Genomic DNA, 19,790 nt, shown 5'->3' with positions numbered 1-19,790 from the left:
CGAAATGGTGTGAAAATTGGCAGTTGGTTGGTTGGTTGTTTTGGGGAAGGAGACCAGACAGCGAGGTCATCGGTCTCATCGGATTAGGGGAGGATGGGGAAGGAAGTCGGCCGTGCCCTTTTAGAGGAACCATCCCAGCAAAAATTGGCAGTTGACCTTAAATAACGAAAAGTGTGAGGTCATCCACATGAGTGCTAAAAAGAACGCGTTAAACTTCGGTTACACAATAAGTCAGTCTAATCTAAAAGCGGTAAATTCAACTAAATACCTAGGAATTACAATTAAGAACAATGTAAATTGGAAGGAACACACAGAAAATGTTGTGGGGAGGGCTAACCAAAGACTGTGTTTTATTGGCAGGACACTTAGAAAATGTAACAGACCTACTAAGGAGACTGCCTACACTACGCTTGTCCGTCCTCTTTTAGAATACTGTTGCGTGGTGTGGGATCCTTACGGGATAGGACTGAGTACATCGAAAAAATTCAGAGACAGGCAGAACGTTTTGTATTATCGCGAAATATGGGAGAGAGTGTCGCAGAAATGATACAGGATTTTGGATGGACATCATTAAAAGAAAGGCGTTTTCCGTTGCGACGGAATCTTCTCACGAAATTCCAATCACCAACTTTCTCCTCAGAATGCGAAAATATTTTGTTGACTCCGACTTACATAGGGATGAACGATCACCACGATAAAACAAGGGAAATCAGAGCTCATACGGAAAGATATAGTTGTTCATTCTTCCCGCTCGTTATACGAGATTGGAATAATAGAGAATTGTGAAGGTGGTACGATGAACCCTCTGCCAGGCACTTACATGTGATTTGTAGAGTATCCGTGCAGATGTAGATGTAGATGTAGAACGTGCAGATCTTCCAGTGTGTTATTTTCACATCTTTGGTGATCCGAAGAAAGACAGGCGTGAATGTTGGTTTCAACCAGGAGAGAAGGTGAGGTTGTGGAGCTGTCAGTGGGTGACTGAATTCCGCAAAACATGAATTGATCGTCTCGTCGCCCAATAGGATAATTGGTTGAACGTGTGTGGTGATTACTTTTGAATGGGACCATTCCATGGCGCTGTTGTGGCTGCTGTTCATTTCTCATTTGACTGCCCTTCATAATCAACTAAACTACCTCCTCTGCAGTAAAGAAAATGCATAACGTTCAGTTCACCCTAAGTGAAGCGAGTGCTGTTTTGACCATCGTGTTCGCCTCACATGTTCTGAGCCAAACAATCACAAAGGCCAATAGACACCTCTTGCCATCTTTGATACAACATGTGACATCAAAATGATGTCACAGTTACCTCATGTGCTGTGAACTGTGGCCTGTGTGAAATATGGGCCCCTGTAATGGAACTTGTGACGTCACATTAATTGCCTTGCCTGAGGTACATCGCGAACACAGTACTACTTATGGAGCCAAGAGGGAAATTAGTATTTGAATTAAAAGATACCCACTAAAGTCCTTAACTTTTTCATTTTTATCGCGAGCTTGTCTGTATTTAAACTAGCGGCTACAAAATATTAAATTGTTGTGAAACAGTAAGTCGTTCCCCTGAAGAAATAGCCACCACAGCTCGTATGACCTGTTGTGTCACTTGCTATGACACACGCCACTTGGGCTGTATATCTCGTTCTCCCCATTGTTAACCTGGCGTCAGACTGTCGCCACACGGAACGAGAGAGTGAATGCTGAAGTGCACGCAGACTAGATTTCCAGCTACACAACACACTGCAATGTCGGCACATGGCACGAGCTGGTTAACGTGATTTTGCTCTCTCAGCGCTCTCCAGTGGCAGTTGTCTGCTTTATTTGCCTCCCAAACCTCACAGTTCAAAAAAATGGTTCAAATGGCTCTGAGCACTATGCGACTTAACTTCTGAGGTCATCAGTCGCCTAGAACTGAGAACTAATTAAACCTAACTAACGTAAGGACATCACACACATCCATGCCCGAGGCAGGATTCGAACCTGCGACCATAGCGGTCACGCGGTTACAGACTGAAGCGCCTTTAACCGCACGGCCACACCGGCCGGCCCTCACAGTTCGTTCACGAAAATCAACGCTCAAAGAATTCCTATGCTGGCTCTATTAAAACGGACATTTCTTGTCTTGACCATATGCTAGTCGTGTTGTGCTGTCTCACATAAATAAAAGTTCAATATAAGTGAACGTGTAATAGGACAAAAATGAAAGGAACATATACACTATGTACGAGCATCAGCTTATAAGAGTTCAGCAGATCAAACAAACTCATTTGCTCTGCCTTGCCAACCGTATCCGCCTTCCTTTCCCCACACGGTTCCTGTATGACCTCATCCCCTTCCCCCACCTCCTCCTTTTCCTCCAACTTCTCCACAGGCTTGATCCCCACCCCCTGGTTTCCACCTGCCCCCCAACCATTGCCGCACCTCTATCGCTGTATCTCTCCATCTCCACACCCTCCATCTCCATCATCAGTGCAATTTCAAGCACCTCGCCCTCCCAGATGTTGAACTTTACTGTGGACATTAGTATTCGAATTAAAAGATACCCAATAAAGTCCTTAACTTTTTCATTTGTTATTGCAAGCTTGTCTGTATTAAAGTGTTGTGAAACAGTAAGTCGTTCCCCAGGTTATCCTAGCCTTCCAGAATGAAGTTTGGAAGGTAGGAGATGAGGTACTGGCAGAAGTAAAGCTGTGAGAACGGAGAGTGAGTCGTGCTTGGGTAGCTCAGTTGGTAGAGCACTTGCCCACGAAAGGCAAAGGTCACGAGTTCGAGTCTCGGTCCGGTACACAGTTTTAATCTGCCAGGAAGTTTCTTATCCTGGCCTTGTGCCCCGCCCCCCTGCCCAGGGCCCCCCCCCCTTTTCCTCTCCCACCTTCTCCCAGAGCGGATTTTCCTCCTTCCTCCCCCCTGAGTCCCTATACCCCATCCTCGCCTCTTTCCCTCCTATGTACCCTCCCCGGCCATCTTCGGCGCGCCCCATGACCGTCCCCCCTTCTCTTCCCCTTCCTCCCTTTTTTCCTTCTCCCTCATATGCTTGCACCTGGCAGATCTCGGTCCGGTACACAGTTCTAATCTGCCAGGAGGTTTCTTATCCTGGCCTTGTGCCCCGCCCCCCTGCCCAGGCCCCCCCCCTATTCCTCTCCCTCCTTCTCCCAGAGCGGATTTTCCTCCTTCCTCCCCCCCTGAGTCCCTATACCCCGTCCTCGCCTCTTTCCCTCCTATGTACCCTCCCCGGCCCTCTTCGGTGCGCCCCATGACCGTCTCCCCTTCTCTTCCCCTTCCTCCCTTTTTTCCTTCTCCCTCATATGCTTGCACCTGGCAGATCTCAGTCTGGTACACAGTTTTAATCTGCCAGGAGGTTTCTTATCCTGGCCTTGTGCCCCGCCCCCCTGCCCAGGGCCCCCCCTTTTCCTCTCCCCCCTTCTCCCAGAGCGGATTTTCCTCCTTCCTCCCCCCTGAGTCCCTATACCCCATCCTCGCCTCTTTCCCTTCTACATACCCTCCCCAGCCCTCTTCTGTGCGCCCCATGACCGTCCCCCCCTTCTCTTCCCCTCCCTCCCTTTTTTCCTTCTCCCTCATATGCTTGCACCTGACAGATCCTCATTTTTCCTCGTCGTCATCAGTGTGCTATGTCAGTGTTGGGTTTGGTGCTGTTCTCCTGTGTGTCGAGGGGTGTGATTTTAATTGTGTGCTGGACTTGTACATAGTGTTCCTGTCAGAAATTGTTATGTAGCACGCCGCCCGCTGATACTTTTATGTTTCGGTCATACTTCGCCATGTTTTCCTTTAATTGTCACAGTGTGTCGTTTTTTGTGTGCGCCACTTTTTTCGGTTTTTATCTCCATTTTACAGTCGCCACTTTTGTCTATTGTCTTCCACAATGTTCCCCCTTTTTTATATCTATGTACACCATGTTATCTCCTTTATGTTATTCTTAAATGTCTTCTATTGTTTGTTCTATGTCTTTCGGCTGAAGAGCAATGCATATGCTGCTGCTAGCCCGCACCGATGGCGAATTGAAATACAATAAAGAAAAAAAAACGAAAAAAACTCATTCCTGACAGAGAGCACACACTTATATTTACGTAACATCAAATATTACAGATATTATTTCTATTAATTTTATAGAAAACTCCTACAATACATAGGAAAACGCAAAGGTGGAAAAAAAGGCTTTTACAACAACATGGAAACCTTCGACCCATTGATCCTCAGTTCTGGAACGTCTCAACCAACTACGCTGTGCTGAAACTGAGCTTCTAGCAATCTCATGTTGTATACAGTCTTCTAAAGGTTTTAATCGCCAACATGTTATAGCCATTTATTCATAAAAAATCCTAATAAGAAAGACGCGTTTTCATAAATCTTCAATGGGTCGTTGCCTTAAAACGGCCTACTCTCATAACACGCGTAGTAACGAGAAAGTAACTAAATACAAAAATTCTTTAACCACCAGTATGACGTTTTCCATCATTCTATTACAACAGATCGTACGGACAGGGGCCAATCCGTTATCGGTTGTATCTTTTTTTCTACACCATTTTAACCCCAGTGTTAAAACTTCTCACAATTAGCAGTTCCCGAAATATTTGATTTTCGATTTTTTAAAGTCCTATTGTTCACTATAATAAACGCAGAAATGGAACAAAAATTGAAAAATTTTAACTCACCTCCAAGACAAATAGAATCAAAATATTAAATTAAGTTGGCGAAAAAAGCTTAGTCCATCCACCATTTGCTGCTTTTCTCGAAGAATGGTAAGTCGTTGAATAACACAAAAAAAATCACCGCTATTCTACTGTTGATTCTAATGTTTTGAAACTGCTAAAAAATCACATTGTAATCGGGGATCGCACCACTATTTGGGCACTGCTAAAGACTGAAAGCTGATGTTAAAGATATCTGTTTCTCGAATCAATTTGTCCGTTTTCATGTGTCACAAGCAGATAAGGTCATATTATGTAGACACAGGAAGCAGATCAGTTACTATCTATTTTACAGTATACTAAAACTGCTCGAAATAAGCTGTTTCTGAAATAACCTATGTACAGTTTTTGTTATGTTCATAATTTATCACTGTTACCACAGTTTCCTTTCTCATTTGTATGCCCCCCCCCCCCCCCCCCCCCCCCGTCACGAACCTAGGACCTTGCCGCTGGTGGGGAGGCTTGCGTGCCTCAGCGATACAGATAGCTGTACCGTAGGTGCAACCACAACGGAGGGGTATCTGTTGAGAGGCCAGACAAACGTGTGGTTCCTGAAGAGGGGCAGCAGCCTTTTCAGTAGTTGCAAGGGCAACAGTCTGGATGATTGACTGATCTGGCCTTGTAACAATAACCAAAACGGCCTTGGTACTGCGAACGGCTGAAAGCAAGGGGAAACTACAGCCGTAATTTTTCCCGAGGGCATGCAGCTTTACTGTATGGTTAATGATGATGGCGTCCTCTTGGGTAAAATATTCCAGAGGTAAAATATTCCAGAGGTAAAATATTCCAGAGGTAAAATAGTCCCCCATTCGGATCTCCGGGCGGGGACTACTCAAGAGGACGTCGTTATCAGGAGAAAGAAAACTGGCGTTCTACGGATCGGAGCGTGGAATGTCAGATCCGTTAATCAGGCAGGTAGATTAGAAAAATTAAAAAGAGAAATGGATGGGTTAAAGTTAGATATAGTAGGAATTAGTGAAGTTCGGTGGCAGGAGTAACGAGACTTCTGGTCAGGTGAATGCAGGGTTATAAATACAAAATCATATAGGAGTAATGCAGGAGCAGGTTTAATAATGAATAGGAAAACAGGAATGCGGGTAAGCTACTACAAACAGCATAGTGAACGCATTATTGTGGCCAAGATAGATACAAAGCCCACGCCTACCACAGTAGTACAAGTTTATATGCCAACTAGCTCTGCAGATGACGAAGAGATTGAAGAAATGTATGATGAGATGAAAGCAATTATTCAGATAGTGAAGGCAGACGAAAATTTAATAGTCATGGGGGACTGGAATTCAATAGTAGGGAAAGGAAGAGAAGGAAAAGTATTAAGTGAATATGGACTGGGGTAAGGAATGAAAGAGAATTTCGCTCACAGCGTAACTTATTCATAGCTAACACTTAGTTTAAGGATCATGAAAAAAGATTGTATACATGGAGGATACCTGGACACAATAGGGGATTTCAGATTGATTATATAATGGTAAGACAGATTTAGGAACCAGGTTTAAAATTTTAAGACATTTCCAGGGCCAGATGTGGACTCTGACCACAATCTATTGGTTATGAACTGTAGATTAAATCTGAAGAAACAGCAAAAAGGTGGGAATTAAAGGAGCTGGGACCCGGATAACCTGAAAGAACTAGAGGTTGTACAGAGTTTCAGAGGAGCATTAGGGAACGATTGACAAATAAAGGAGAAAGAAATACAGTAGAAGAAGAAAGGGGAGCTTTGGGAGATGAAATAGTAAAGGCGGCCGAGGATCAAGTAGGGAAAAAGACGAGGGCTACTAGAAATCCTTGGGAAACCGAAGAGATACTGAATTTAACTGATGAAAGAAGAAAATATAAAAATGCAGCAAACGAAGCAGGCGAAAAGGAATACAAATGTCTCAAAAATGAGATCGACAGGAAGTGCAAAATGGCTAAGCAAGGATGGATAGAGGACAAATGTAAGGATGTAGAGGTATATATCACTAGGGGGTAAGATAGATACTGCTCACACGAAAATCAGAGAGACGTTTGGAGAAAAGAGAACCACCTGTATGAATATCAAGAGCCCATATGGAAAACCAGTCCTAAGCAAAGAAGAAAAAGGAGAACGATGGAAGGAATATGTAGAGGGTCTAGACAAGGGCGATGTACTTGAGGGCAGTATTATGGAAATGGAAAAGGACATGGAAGAAAAGGAAACGGGGGATATGATACTGCATGAAGAATATTACAGAGCACTGAAAAGGCCCCGGGAGTGGACAACATTCCATTAGAACTACTGATAGCCTTTGGAGAGAAAGCCACGACGAGACTCTACCACGTGGTGAGCAAGATGTATGAGACAGGCGAAATACCCCCAGACTTCAAGAAGAATATAATAATTCCAATTCAAAATAAAGTAGGTGTCGGCAGGAGTGAAAATTACCGAACTATCAGTTTAATGGCACGAGTGCAAAATACTAACACGACTTCTTTAAAGACAAATGGAAAAATTGGTGGAAGCCGACCTCGGGGAAGATCAGTTTGGATTCCGTAGAAACGTTGGAACATGTGAGGCAATACTGACCCTACGACTTATCTTAGAAGAAAGATTAAGGAAAGGCAAACCTACGATTCTAGCATTAGTCGACTTACAGAAAGCTTTTGACAATGTGGACTGGAATACTCTCTTTCAAATTCTGAAGGTGGTAGGGGTAAAATACAGGGAGCGAAAGGCTATTTACAATTTGTATAGAAACCAGAAGGCAGTTATAAGAGTCGATGGGCACGAAAGGGAAGCAGTGGTTGGGAGGGGAGTGAGACAGAGTTGTAGCCTATCCTCGATGTTATGGAGCCGGTGCACTGAGCAAGCAGTAAAAGAAACAAAAGAAAATTTTGGAGTCGGGGTTAAAATCCATGGAAAAGAAATAAAAACTTTGAGGTTCGCCGATGACATTGTAATTCTGCCAGAAACAGCAAAGGACCTAGAAGAGCAGTTGAACGGAATGGACAGTGTCTTGAAAGGAGGATATGAGGTCAACATCAACAAAAGCAAAACGGGGATAATGGAATGTAGTCGAATTAAACCGGACGATGCTGAGGGAATTAGATTAGGAAATGAGACAAAGTAGTAGATGAGTTTTGCTATTTGGGGAGGAAAATAACTGATGATGGTCAAAGTAGAGAGGCTATAAAATGTAGACTGGCTATGAAAAAGAAAGTGTTTCTGAAGACGAGAAATTTATTAACATCGAGTATAGATTTAAGTGTGAGGACGTCTTTTCTGAAAGAATTTGAATGGAGTGAAGCCATGTATGGAAATAGTTTAGACAATAAAAACTTATGAAACGTGGCGCTACAGTAGAATGCCGAAGATTAGATGGGTAGTTCACGTAAGTAAAGAGGAGAAACTGAATAGAATTGGGGAGAAATTCGTGGCACAACTTGACTAGAAGAAGGGATGGGTTGGTAGGACATGTTCTGAGGCATCAAGGGATCACGCACCAGTTTAGTATTTGGAGGAAGCATGGAGGGTAAAAATCGTAGAGGGAGACCAGGAGATGAATACACTAAAGAGATTGACAAGGTTGCAGTAGTCAGAGAGGAAGAAGCTTGCATAGGATAGAGTAGCATGGAGAGGTGCATCAAACTAGTCTCTGGACTGAAGACAATAACAACAACAACAACAACAACAGAAATGGCAGACAAATCTTTAATCTCTTAAGCAAATGAAGCATTGTATTTCATTGCTATATCAGAATGCGGAAAGTGTGATTCTGCAGTACAATGGAGGTCTGGTCGGCGCAATTCTTGCAAAATGCACGTCCAAGCGTACCGTAAAATAAGTCACAACACACGGTAACAGTGGCATTGTTGTCCCAGCAACGCTGTACCAAGACATATTCTATTTCCTTGTTGATTGTTTCTGTCGGCATTGTTACTAAAATATAACTCATCACTTTTCTGGATTTTCTATAACAAAATAACCCAGTATTTCAAACCGATGCAATTTTTTCGAATAAAAATTACTCCTTTCTTAAGAAAAAGTTTATTTAAGAACGAAAAATTTCGCACTACTGCTATTGTTAATGTTATTAGAAAAACATTTAAACAGTCACGCTTTGCAACTGAGACCAAACAAATAGCTAGCTTATTCAGAACTACAAGGGTGACCCCAAAAGTACAATAAGATTTTCAGTTTTCTTAACAAGTATAAAGAAACATTATTTACAACAAATTGCGCATACTTTTGAGGCTCGAACATTTTCCTGTTTTCTCCAAATAATTGTCATTTCGATCGATGCATATTTGTAGGTGCTGTAGGAGTTTTTGTATGTCCACTTCATATCAGCCAACCGCCATGCTACTGAAGAAGCGCCGTCCGTATCTTTCACCTCATCGACGTCATTCAAACGCCTTCCAGCCAATTGTTCTTTCAACGTGGGAAACAAGTGGTAGTTACTGAGCGCTCCGGACTATACAGGGTGGTTCATTGATAGTGACCGGGCCAAATATCTCACGAAATAAGCGTGAAACGAAAAAACTACAAAGGACGAAACTTGTCTAGCTTGAAGGGAGGAATCAGATGGCGCTATGCTTGGCCCGCTAGATGGCGCTGCCATAGGTCAAACGGAATTCAATTGCGTTTCTTTTAAAAATAGGAACCCCCATTTTTTGTTACATATTCGTGTAGTGATATCAGATAGTGAAGGGAGACGAAAATTTAATAGTCATGGGTGACTGAAATTCGAGTGTAGGAAAAGGGAGAGAAGGAAACGTAGTAGGTGAATATGGATTGGGGCTAAGAAATGAAAGAGGAAGCCGCCTGGTAGAATTTTGCACAGAGCACAACTTAATCATAGCTAACACTTGGTTTAAGAATCATGATATAAGGTTGTATACATGGAAGAACCCTGGAGATACTAAAAGGTATCAGATAGATTATATAATGGTAAGACGGAGATTTAGGAACCAGGTTTTAAATTGTAAGACATTTCCAGGGGCAGATGTGGACTCTGACCACAATCTATTGGTTATGACCTGTAGATTGAAAGTGAAGAAACTGCAAAAAAGGTGGGAATTTAAGGAGATGGGACCTGGATAAGCTGAAAGAACCAGAGGTTGTACAGAGTTTCAGGTAGAGCATAAGGGAACAATTGACAGGAATGGGGGAAAGAAATACAGTAGAAGAAGAATGGGTAGCTTTGAGGGATGAAGTAGTGAAGGCAGCAGAGGATCAAGTAGGTAAAAAGACGAGGGCTAGTAGAAATCCTTGGGTAACAGAAGAAATATTGAATTTAATTGATGAAAGGAGAAAATATAAAAATGCAGTAAATGAAGCAGGCAAAAAGGAATACAAACGTCTCAAAAAAGAAATCGACAGGAAGTGCAAAATGGCTAAGCAGGGATGGCTACAGGACAAGTGAAAGGATGTAGAGGCTTATCTCACTAGGGGTAAGATCGATACAGGAAAATTAAAGAGACCTTTGGAGATAAGAGAACCACTTGTATGAACATCAAGAGCTCAGATGGAAACCCAGTTCTAAGCAAAGAAGGGAAAGCAGAAAGGTGGAAGGAGTATATAGAGGGTCTATACAAGGGCGATGTACTTGAGGACAATATTATGGAAATGGAAGAGGATGTAGATGAAGATGAAATAGGAGATACGATACTGCGTGAAGAGTTTGACAGAGCACTGAAAGACCTGAGTCGAAACAAGGCCCCCGGAGTAGACAACATTCCATTAGAACTGCTGACGGCCTTGGGAGAGCCAGTCCTGACAAACCTCTACCATCTGGTGAGCAAGATGTATGAAACAGGCGAAATACCCTCAGACTTCAAGAAGAATATAATAATTCCATTCCCAAAGAAAGCAGGTGTGGCCAGATGTGAAAATTACCGAACAATCAGTTTAATAAGCCACAGCTGCAAAATACTAACACGAATTCTTTACAGACGCATGGAAAAACTAGTAGAAGCCGACCTCGGGGAAGATCAGTTTGGATTCCGTAGAAATACTGGAACACGTGAGGCAATACTGACCTTACGACTTATCTTAGAAGAAAGATTAAGGAAAGGCAAACCTACGTTTCTAGCATTTGTAGACTTAGAGAAAGCTTTTGACAATGTTGACTAGAATACTCTCTTTCAAATTCTGAAGGTGGCAGGGGTAAAATACAGGGAGCGAAAAGCTATTTACAATTTGTACAGAAACCAGATGGCAATTATAAGAGTCGAGGGACATGAAAGGGAAGCAGTGGTTGGGAAGGGAGTAAGACAGGGTTGTAGCCTCTCCCCGATGTTGTTCAATCTATATATTGAGCAAGCAGTAAAGGAAACAAAAGAAAAATTCGGGGTAGGTATTAAAATTCATGGAGAAGAAATAAAAACTTTGAGGTTCGCCGATGACATTGTAATTCTGTCAGAGACAGCAAAAGACTTGGAAGAGCAGTTGAATGGAATGGACAGTGTCTTGAAAGGAGGATACAAGATGAATATCAACAAATGCAAAACAAGGATAATGGAATGTAGTCAGATTAAGTAGGGTGATGCTGCGGGAATTAGATTAGGAAATGAGACACTTAAAGTAGTAAAGGAGTTTTGCTATTTGGGGAGCAAAATAACTGATGATGGTCGAAGTAGAGAGGAAATAAAATGTAGACTGGCAATGGCAAGGAAAGCGTTTGAAGAAGAGGAATTAGTTAACATCGAGTATAGATTTAAGTGTCAGGAAGTCGTTTCTGAAAGTATTTGTATGGAGTATTTCCATGTATGGAAGCGAAACATGGACGATAAATAGTTTGAACAAGAAGAGAATAGAAGCTTTCGAAATGGGGTGCTACAGAAGAATGCTGAAGATTAGATGGGTAGATCACATAACTAATGAGGAGGTATTGAATAGGATTGGGGAGAAGAGAAGTTTATGGCACAACTTGACTAGAAAAAGGGATCAGTTGGTAGGACATGTTCTGAGGCATCAAGGGATCACCAATTTAGTATTGGAGGTCAGCGTGGAGGGTAAAAATCGTAGAGGGAGACCAAGAGATGAATACACTAAACAGATTCAGAAGGATGTAGGTTGCAGTAGGTACTGGGAGATGAAGAAGCTTGCGCAGGATAGAGTAGCATGGAGAGCTGCATCAAACCAGTCTCAGGACTGAAGACCACAACAACAACATATCTCACTGACATGTGTTCGCCATCTTTTCAGTAGCAAAAACCGCGTTGTAGCACTCGTGTCCTAGCGGAGCGCCAGTGTGGTACCAACACCACCATTGTGAGTTAAAACCATACCTATTTCGTACATACAAAAGATTCTAGCCTAAGCTAACCACCTTGACCCCGCCAAAAGGTGACGAGGGAGATCGGACGCATTGTGACCAAGTTTTCGGCCGATGTTATGAGGCGATCTCAGGCGGCGGCGTCTGACGACGGTTTTCTGCGCCAATGTGAACGCAGCGGCAAGCCGTTGGCACACGGGATGAGGCAGCTGATGTCCACATGCACGCAGGCGGGATATCCCACGTCACGACACTAAGCGCTACCGCCATACGACACGAGCTGGTTGAGGCGAATTTGCGCTCTCCGTCGGTGGTTGCCGGATTTATTTGGCTCGCAAACTATACGGTTTGTTCAAGAAAATGGATGCGCGTAGAATCCTGCCTTAGCTCTACTGAAACGAACATTTCCTTTCCTGGCCGTGTGCCAGCCATGTTGTTCGCTCTGTGGTACACATAAAAAATTTAATATCTGTGATCGTGTAATAAGACAAAAATGAAATATACATGTCCACTCAGGAAAGACATCAGCTTATAAAAGTTCACCAAATTAAAAGCCGTCACATCTGACGGAGAGCACACTCATATTTAGACTACTGGCCATTAAAATTGCTACACCACGAAGATGGCGTGCTACAGACGCGAAATTTAACCGACAGGAAGAAGATGCTGTGATACGCAAATTATTAGCTTTTCAGAGCATTCTCACAAGGTTGGCGCCGGTGGCGACACCTACAACGTGCTGACATGAGGAAAGTTTCAAACCGATTTCTCATACACAAACAGCAGCTGACCGGCGTTGCCATGTGAAACGTTGTTGTGATGCCTTGTGTAAGGAGGAGGAATGCGTACCATCACGTTTCCGACTTTGATAAAGGTCGGATTGTAGCCTACCGCGATTGCGGTTTATCGTATCGCGACATTGCTGCTCGCGTTGGTCGAGATCCAATGACTGTTAGCAGAATATGGAATCGGTGGGTTCAGGAGGGTGATATGGAATGCCGTGCTGGATCCCAATGGCCTCGTATCACTAGCAGTCGAGATGACAGGCATCTTATCCACATGGCTGTAACGGATCGTGCAGCCACGTCTCGGTCCCCGAGTCAACAGTTGGGGACGTTTGCAAGACAACAACCATCTGCATTAACAGTTCGACGACGTTTGAAGCAGCATGGACTATCAGCTCGGAGACCACGGCTGCAGTCACCCTTGACGCTGCATCACAGACAGGAGCTCCTGCGGTGGTGTACTCAACGATGAACCTGGGTGCACGGATGACAAAACCTCATTTTTTCGGATGAATCCAGGTACTGTTTCCAGCATCATGGTGGTCGCATCCGTATTTGGCCACATCGCGGTGAACGCACATTGGAAGCGTGTATTCGTCATCGCCATACTGGCGTATCACCCGGCGTCATGGTATGAGTTGCCATTGGTTACATGTCTCGGTCACCTCTTGTTCGCATTGACGGCACTTTGAACAGTGGACGTTACATTTCAGATGTGTTACGACCCATGGCTCTACCTTTCAATCGATCCCTGCGAAACCGTACATTTCAGCAGGATAATGCACGACCGCATGTTGCAGGTCCTGTACGGGCCTTTCTGGATACAGAAAATGTTCGACTGCTGCCCTGGCCAGCACATTCTCCAGATCTCTCACCAATTGAAAACGTCTGGTCAATGGTGGCCGAGCAACTGGCTCGTCACAATACGCCAGTCACTACTCTTGATGAAGTGTGGTATCGTGTTGAAGCTGCATGGGCAGCTGTACCTGTACACGCCATCCAAGCTCTGTTTGACTCAATGCCCAGGCGTATCAAGGCCGTTATTACGGCCAGAGGCGCGTTGTTCTGGGTACTGATTTCATAGGATCTATGCACCCAAATTGAGTGAAAATGTAATCACATGTCAGTTCTCGTATATATATTTTTCACTGAATACCCGTTTATCATCTGCATTTCTCCCTGGTGTAGCAATTTTTATGGCTATTAGTGTAATACAGTTCCATAACCAACTACGTTTTCTTTTCCATAAATGGTCATTGTATTTGTTCGAGGCGAATATCCCACGATGCTTGTTCAAGTTCATCGTTGATCCATTAAGTCAGTTTTTATTTATTACAGAGGGCACCTAACCCTCTGACTGAACACGGTGAGCTACCGTGCCGGCTAGGCTAAACTAACGTCCACCTAAGTCGCTGCCTCTTGTTATATTTTACTCTCCAAAATAGTATTGATTATTAGTTATGTAATAAATCTTAATAAGAACGACATGTTTTCATGAATCTTAAATGGGCCGTTGCTTTAAAAAGGCTTACTCTCACTACATCGAAATATAACGAGAAAATAACTAAATATTAAAATTCTTTAACCAGGAATGTGACTTTTCCAGTCGTTTTATAACCATTAACGACTCAGAATTTGACAGAGCACTGAAAGACCTAAGTTGAAACAAGACCCCAGGAGTAGACAACATTCCATGAGAACTACGGATAGCATCAGGTGAGCCAGTCATTAAAAAAAAAACTTCCATTTGGTGAGGAGGATGTATGAGACAGGTGAAGTACCATCAGACTTCAAGAAAAATATAATAATTCCAATCCCAAAGAAAGCAGGTGTTGACAGCTGTGGAAAGTTACCGAACTATCAGTTTAATAAGTCACGGTTGCAAAATACTAACACAAATTCTTTGCACACGAACCGAAAAAGGGATGGAAGCCGACCTCGGGGAAGATCAGTTTGGATTCCACAGAAGTGTTGGAACACGTGAGGCAATACTGACCCTACGACGTATCGTAGAAAATAGATTAAAGAAAGGCAAACCTACGTTTGTAGGCACAACTTGGCTAGAAGAAGGGATCGGTTGGTAGGACATGTTCTGAGGCATCAAGGGATCACCAATTTAGTATTAGAGGGCAGCGTGGAGGGTAAAAATCGTAGAGGGAGACCATGAGATGAATACACTAAGCAGATGCAGAAGGATGTACGCTGCAGCAGGTACTGGGAGATGAAGTTGCACAGGATAGAGTAACATGGAGAGCTGCATCAAACCAGTGTCTGCACTGAAGATCACAACAACAAAAACGAGTCACCTGCAGACATGCAACGTATTGGTGCTTAGAAATAGCATATAAAACCCATCGAACATGGGTTTCTGTTAAGCACGACAAGTACAATATGACATCTTACTTTTTGCTTCCTATTGGTTGTACTTTACGTGGCACGTTGCCGAAATATCGCAGAATTTGCTTCAGTTGCCAGAGGCTGTGATCATAAGTGTGTGATTTGCGTTTGCGTGAGCGTGTGTGTGTCTGTCGTTTATTTTTGACGAAGGCCGAAAGTTTATTTTGTGTCAGTCTTTTTGTTGTGCCTATCTGCTACTCAGCATCTCCGCTGTATGGTGAGTAGCTACTATCCTATTCACAATATTATTACATTTCAGCCTTGATTTTCCATTCTTTGATTTTGCAGAGCCTATTTAGTGTCTCGTGAAGAAATGGCTGCTCAAAGAGAAATAGCAGGAAATGACGTCATAAAACTCGAGTGCCTCGCCATCTTTAGCTAACACGTCCCGTGTGCAGACCATGGAGGTAAAAATAAGAGTTGTCATCACGTCACAAAATTGAAGCCGACCCATGTGAAGATCCGTCATGTTAGCTACCCCAAAACATTCGCTTCTGGTGTTTTGATTCCGTGTAGTCGTGAAGTGTTTTAATAAAAAATGCCGGCTTGCGTCGCTTATGGGTGTATAAATTGTTCTGATTGTAGTCTAAAGTTTAAACAAATCACATTTCATTCGTAAGTGGACTTATTTAAGCGCAATTTTCTTATATATACTTGAAATTTTGATGCACTGTAAAGCTTTACAATATGGTTTTATTTCTGTGATTTGACTTTAGATTTCCTATCAATCCAACGCGAAGAGCTCTCAGGAGGTGAGCAATACACTTGGTTTTCATTTTTTGTCTATTCCCAAGGAACTGAAAAGTCCTGGCAAGAAATATCCTGGATATGGGGTCTAATATTTTAAAATGCGATAATTTAATACAAAAGTAATGTAACTACATGTAGTTAATTAAATATTCAGTACTTAAAGCAAAGTTCCATATCTATGTCTAGGCTATTTAGACCATTATATTAACCACTGTGTTGTTGTGTTACCCTGTAAATTGCTGTTATCTGCCACACTCAATGTCACATGGTAGGTACGATTTGAAAACAAAGCAGATGTGTAAACTACAATGGGCCTGACAACCTTAAATTCCGTTCTTTATCTTCGTAATTTAACGAATCTTTCACTTTGTTGACATGACAGCTGGCTTGTTTATATCATTCCTGCATACGTCTATGGGACACCAAAGGAAATAAGGCAAGTTCTTAGCAAACTTGAACATTTAAAACTTGCATTTGACTTGAAAATGTAACGAACACAAATTGGTACCTCTAAACTATCATTGCGTTTGGAGTTGTGGCTTTATCAATTATCTTCACAAACTCAGTGAAAGTGGAAATGGATTACGAAAGCACGCTTTTCATAGCACATACTTCTCTTCTCGGTTATTCGAAGTGTATAAACAAAAAGGAATTATAGTACTGAGGCCAGAAGCGTCATATTTTCGTGTCGTATTACTGTATTGAATATGCGTTTAAGACCAGAAAAACGCTTTAAGTTGCGTTCCTTATGCTGTGTTGCTCACTAAAACAGTGTAACATTTACTATATTAAACAAATATTGCGTGCAACGACAGAAATATTTTGTGTTCAGACATAATGACTTTTCGAGACTCTGAGAAGCTCATCTGCAGAAACCAGCGCGGTTTTAGGAAACAGCGGTCATGCGAGACACAGCTGGCCCTCTTTGTGCATGATATACGAAGGCTCTAGATACCGGCTCCCAGGTTGATGCCATATTTCTCGAGTTTCGAAAGGCGTTCGACTCAGTTCCGCACTGTCGCTTGCTACAAAAAGAGCGCGCTTACAGCCTATCCAATGACATATGCAGTTGGATAGAAAGTTTTCTAACAGACAGGGAGCAGTATGTCGCCCTGAATGGGGTAACTTTAACATAAACAAGAGTAACTTCAGGTGTGCCCCAGGGCAGCGTAATAGGTCCTCTGCTTTTTACGATTTACATAAACGATCTGGTTGATGGTATTGGCAGCGGCCTTAGACTGTTTGCCGATGATGCTGTAATCTACAGGCAAGTAGTATCACACGAAAGTTGTGAACAAAACAATGAGGATTTGCAGAAAATAAATGCGTGGTGTAATGACTGGCAGTTATCTCTCAATATTAGTAAGTGAAACCAACTGCGTATAACAAGGCGAAAATCCCCATTAATGTATGAGTACAAAATAAATGCCCAGTCTTTGGAAGCTGTAACATCCGTCAAGTGTCCGGGTGTGACTATTCGAAATGATCTCAAATGGAATGATCAGGTTACACAAGTAACGTGCAAGGAGAACTCTAGATTGCGGTTTATTGGTAGAGTCCTGAAGCGATGCAGTCCTTCAACAAAGGAAATAGCTTACAATACATTAGTTCGTCCAGTCTTAAGAGTATTGTTCGCCTGTGTAGGACCCTTACCAGTTGGGTCTGATTCAAGATATGGAGAAGGTCCAAAGAAGAGCGGCAAAATTCGTGACTGGTACATTTAGCCATCGCGAGAGCGTAACAAATCTCATAGAAAGTTTGAATTGGGACACACTTGCAGATAGATGGGGCACTAAACAGAAGGATCTGCTCACTAAATTCCGAAATCCAGTTTTCGCCGAGGATGTAGTGCATTTATTATTACCACCAACTTTCGAATCGTGTAACGATCATCATTCAAAGATAATGGAAATAAGAGCTCGTACTGAGGCGTTCACAGAGTCTTTTTTCCCTCTCGCTATCCGCGAGTGGAACAGAGGGGGGGAAATATGACTCCGGCGCGAAATGTGCACTCCGCCACACACCGCTTGGTGGCTAGCGGAGTATACAGGGTGTTACAAAAAGGTACGGCCAAACTTTCAGGAAACATTCCTCACACACAAATAAAGAAAAGATGTTATGTGGACATGTGTCCGGAAACGCTTAATTTCCATGTTAGAGCTCATTTTAGTTTCGTCAGTATGCACTGTACTTCCTCGATTCACCGCCAGTTGGCCCAATTGAAGGAAGGTAATGTTGACTTCGGTGCTTGTGTTGACATGCGACTCATTGCTCTACATTACTAGCATTAAGCACATCACTACGTAGCATCAACAGGTTATCAAGGACGTGGTTTTGCAGTCAGTGCAATGTTTACAAATGCGGAGTTGGCAGATGCCCATTTGATGTATGGATTAGCACGGGGCAATAGCCGTGGCGCGGTACGTTTGTATCGAGACGGATTTCCAGAACGAAGGTGTCCCGACTGGAAGACGTTCGAAGCAATTGATCGGCGTCTTAGGGAGCACGGAACATTCCAGCCTATGACTCGCGAGTGGGGAAGACCTAGAACGACGAGGACACCTGCAATGGACGAGCCAATTCTTCGTGCAGTTGACGATAACCCTAATGTCAGCGTCAGAGAAGTTGCTGCTGTACAAGGTAACGTTGACCACGTCACTGTATGGAGAGTGCTACGGGAGAACCAGTTGTTTCCGTACCATGTACGGCGTGTGCAGGCACTATCAGCAGCTGATTGGCCTCCACGGTACACTTCTGCGAATGGTTCATCCGACAATGTGTCAATCCTCATTTCAGTGCAAATGTTCTCTTTACGGATGTTTCTCTTTACGTGATCAAATTGTAAATTTTCACAATCAACACGTGTGGGCTGACGAGAATCCGCACACAATTGTGCAATCACGTCAACACAGATTTTCTGTGAACGTTTGGGCAGGCATTGTTGATGATGTCTTGATTGGGCCCCATGTTCTTCGACCTACGCTCAATGGAGCACGTTATCATGATTTCACACGGGATACTCTACCTGTGCTGCTAGAACATGTGCCTTTACAAGTACGACACAACATGTGGTTCATGCACGATGGAGCTCCTGCACATTTCGGTCTAAGTGTTAGTACGCTTCTCAACAACAGATTCGGTGACCGATGGATTGGTAGAGGCGGACCAATTCCATGGCCTCCACGCTCTCCTGACCTCAACCCTCTTAACTTTCATTTATGGGGGCATTTGAAAGCTCTTGTCTACGCAACCCCGGTACCAAATGTAGAGATTCTTCGTGCTCGTATTGTGGACGGCTGTGATACAATACGCCATTCTCCAGGGCTGCATCAGCGCATCAGGGATTCCATGCGACGGGGGGTGGATGCATGTATCCTCGCTAACGGAAGACATTTTGAACATTTCCTGTAACAAAGTGTTTGAAGTCACGCTCGTACGTTCTGTTGCTGTGTGTTTCCATTCCATGATTAATGTGATTAGAAGTAATAAAATGAGCTCTAACATGGAAAGTAAGCATTTCTGGACACATGTCCACATAACATATTTTCTTTCTGTGTGTGTGAGGAATGCTTCCTGAAAGTTTGGCCGTACCTGTTTGTAACACCCTGTATATGTAGGTGCAGAAATAACGAACAAGAAGCAATTGGAAACAATCGTCTGCTAATGTTTTGGGGGATCCAAGATGGCGGCAGGCGCCGTCCACTGTCATGAAAACAACGTACAGCTTAAGTCTGTAGCGCCATCTCCCCCTCTTCTACGGGTAGCATTCATTTCACGCTAAGTGAGGAGAGCCCTACGTCATAGTGATGTAGGCACGCGTTACGTTTCTCGAGTTGTGCGATCGACTGTTGTTTGTATGCTGTATACATCGATTGTTGTGTGCCCTTTGATCTGCATTG

The sequence above is a fragment of the Schistocerca serialis genome, chromosome 12, assembly GCF_023864345.2.
Source record: "Schistocerca serialis cubense isolate TAMUIC-IGC-003099 chromosome 12, iqSchSeri2.2, whole genome shotgun sequence".
NCBI lineage: Eukaryota > Metazoa > Arthropoda > Insecta > Orthoptera > Acrididae > Schistocerca > Schistocerca serialis.
The sequence above is the reverse complement of the archived record's forward strand: the minus strand, read 5'-3'. Positions refer to the sequence as shown.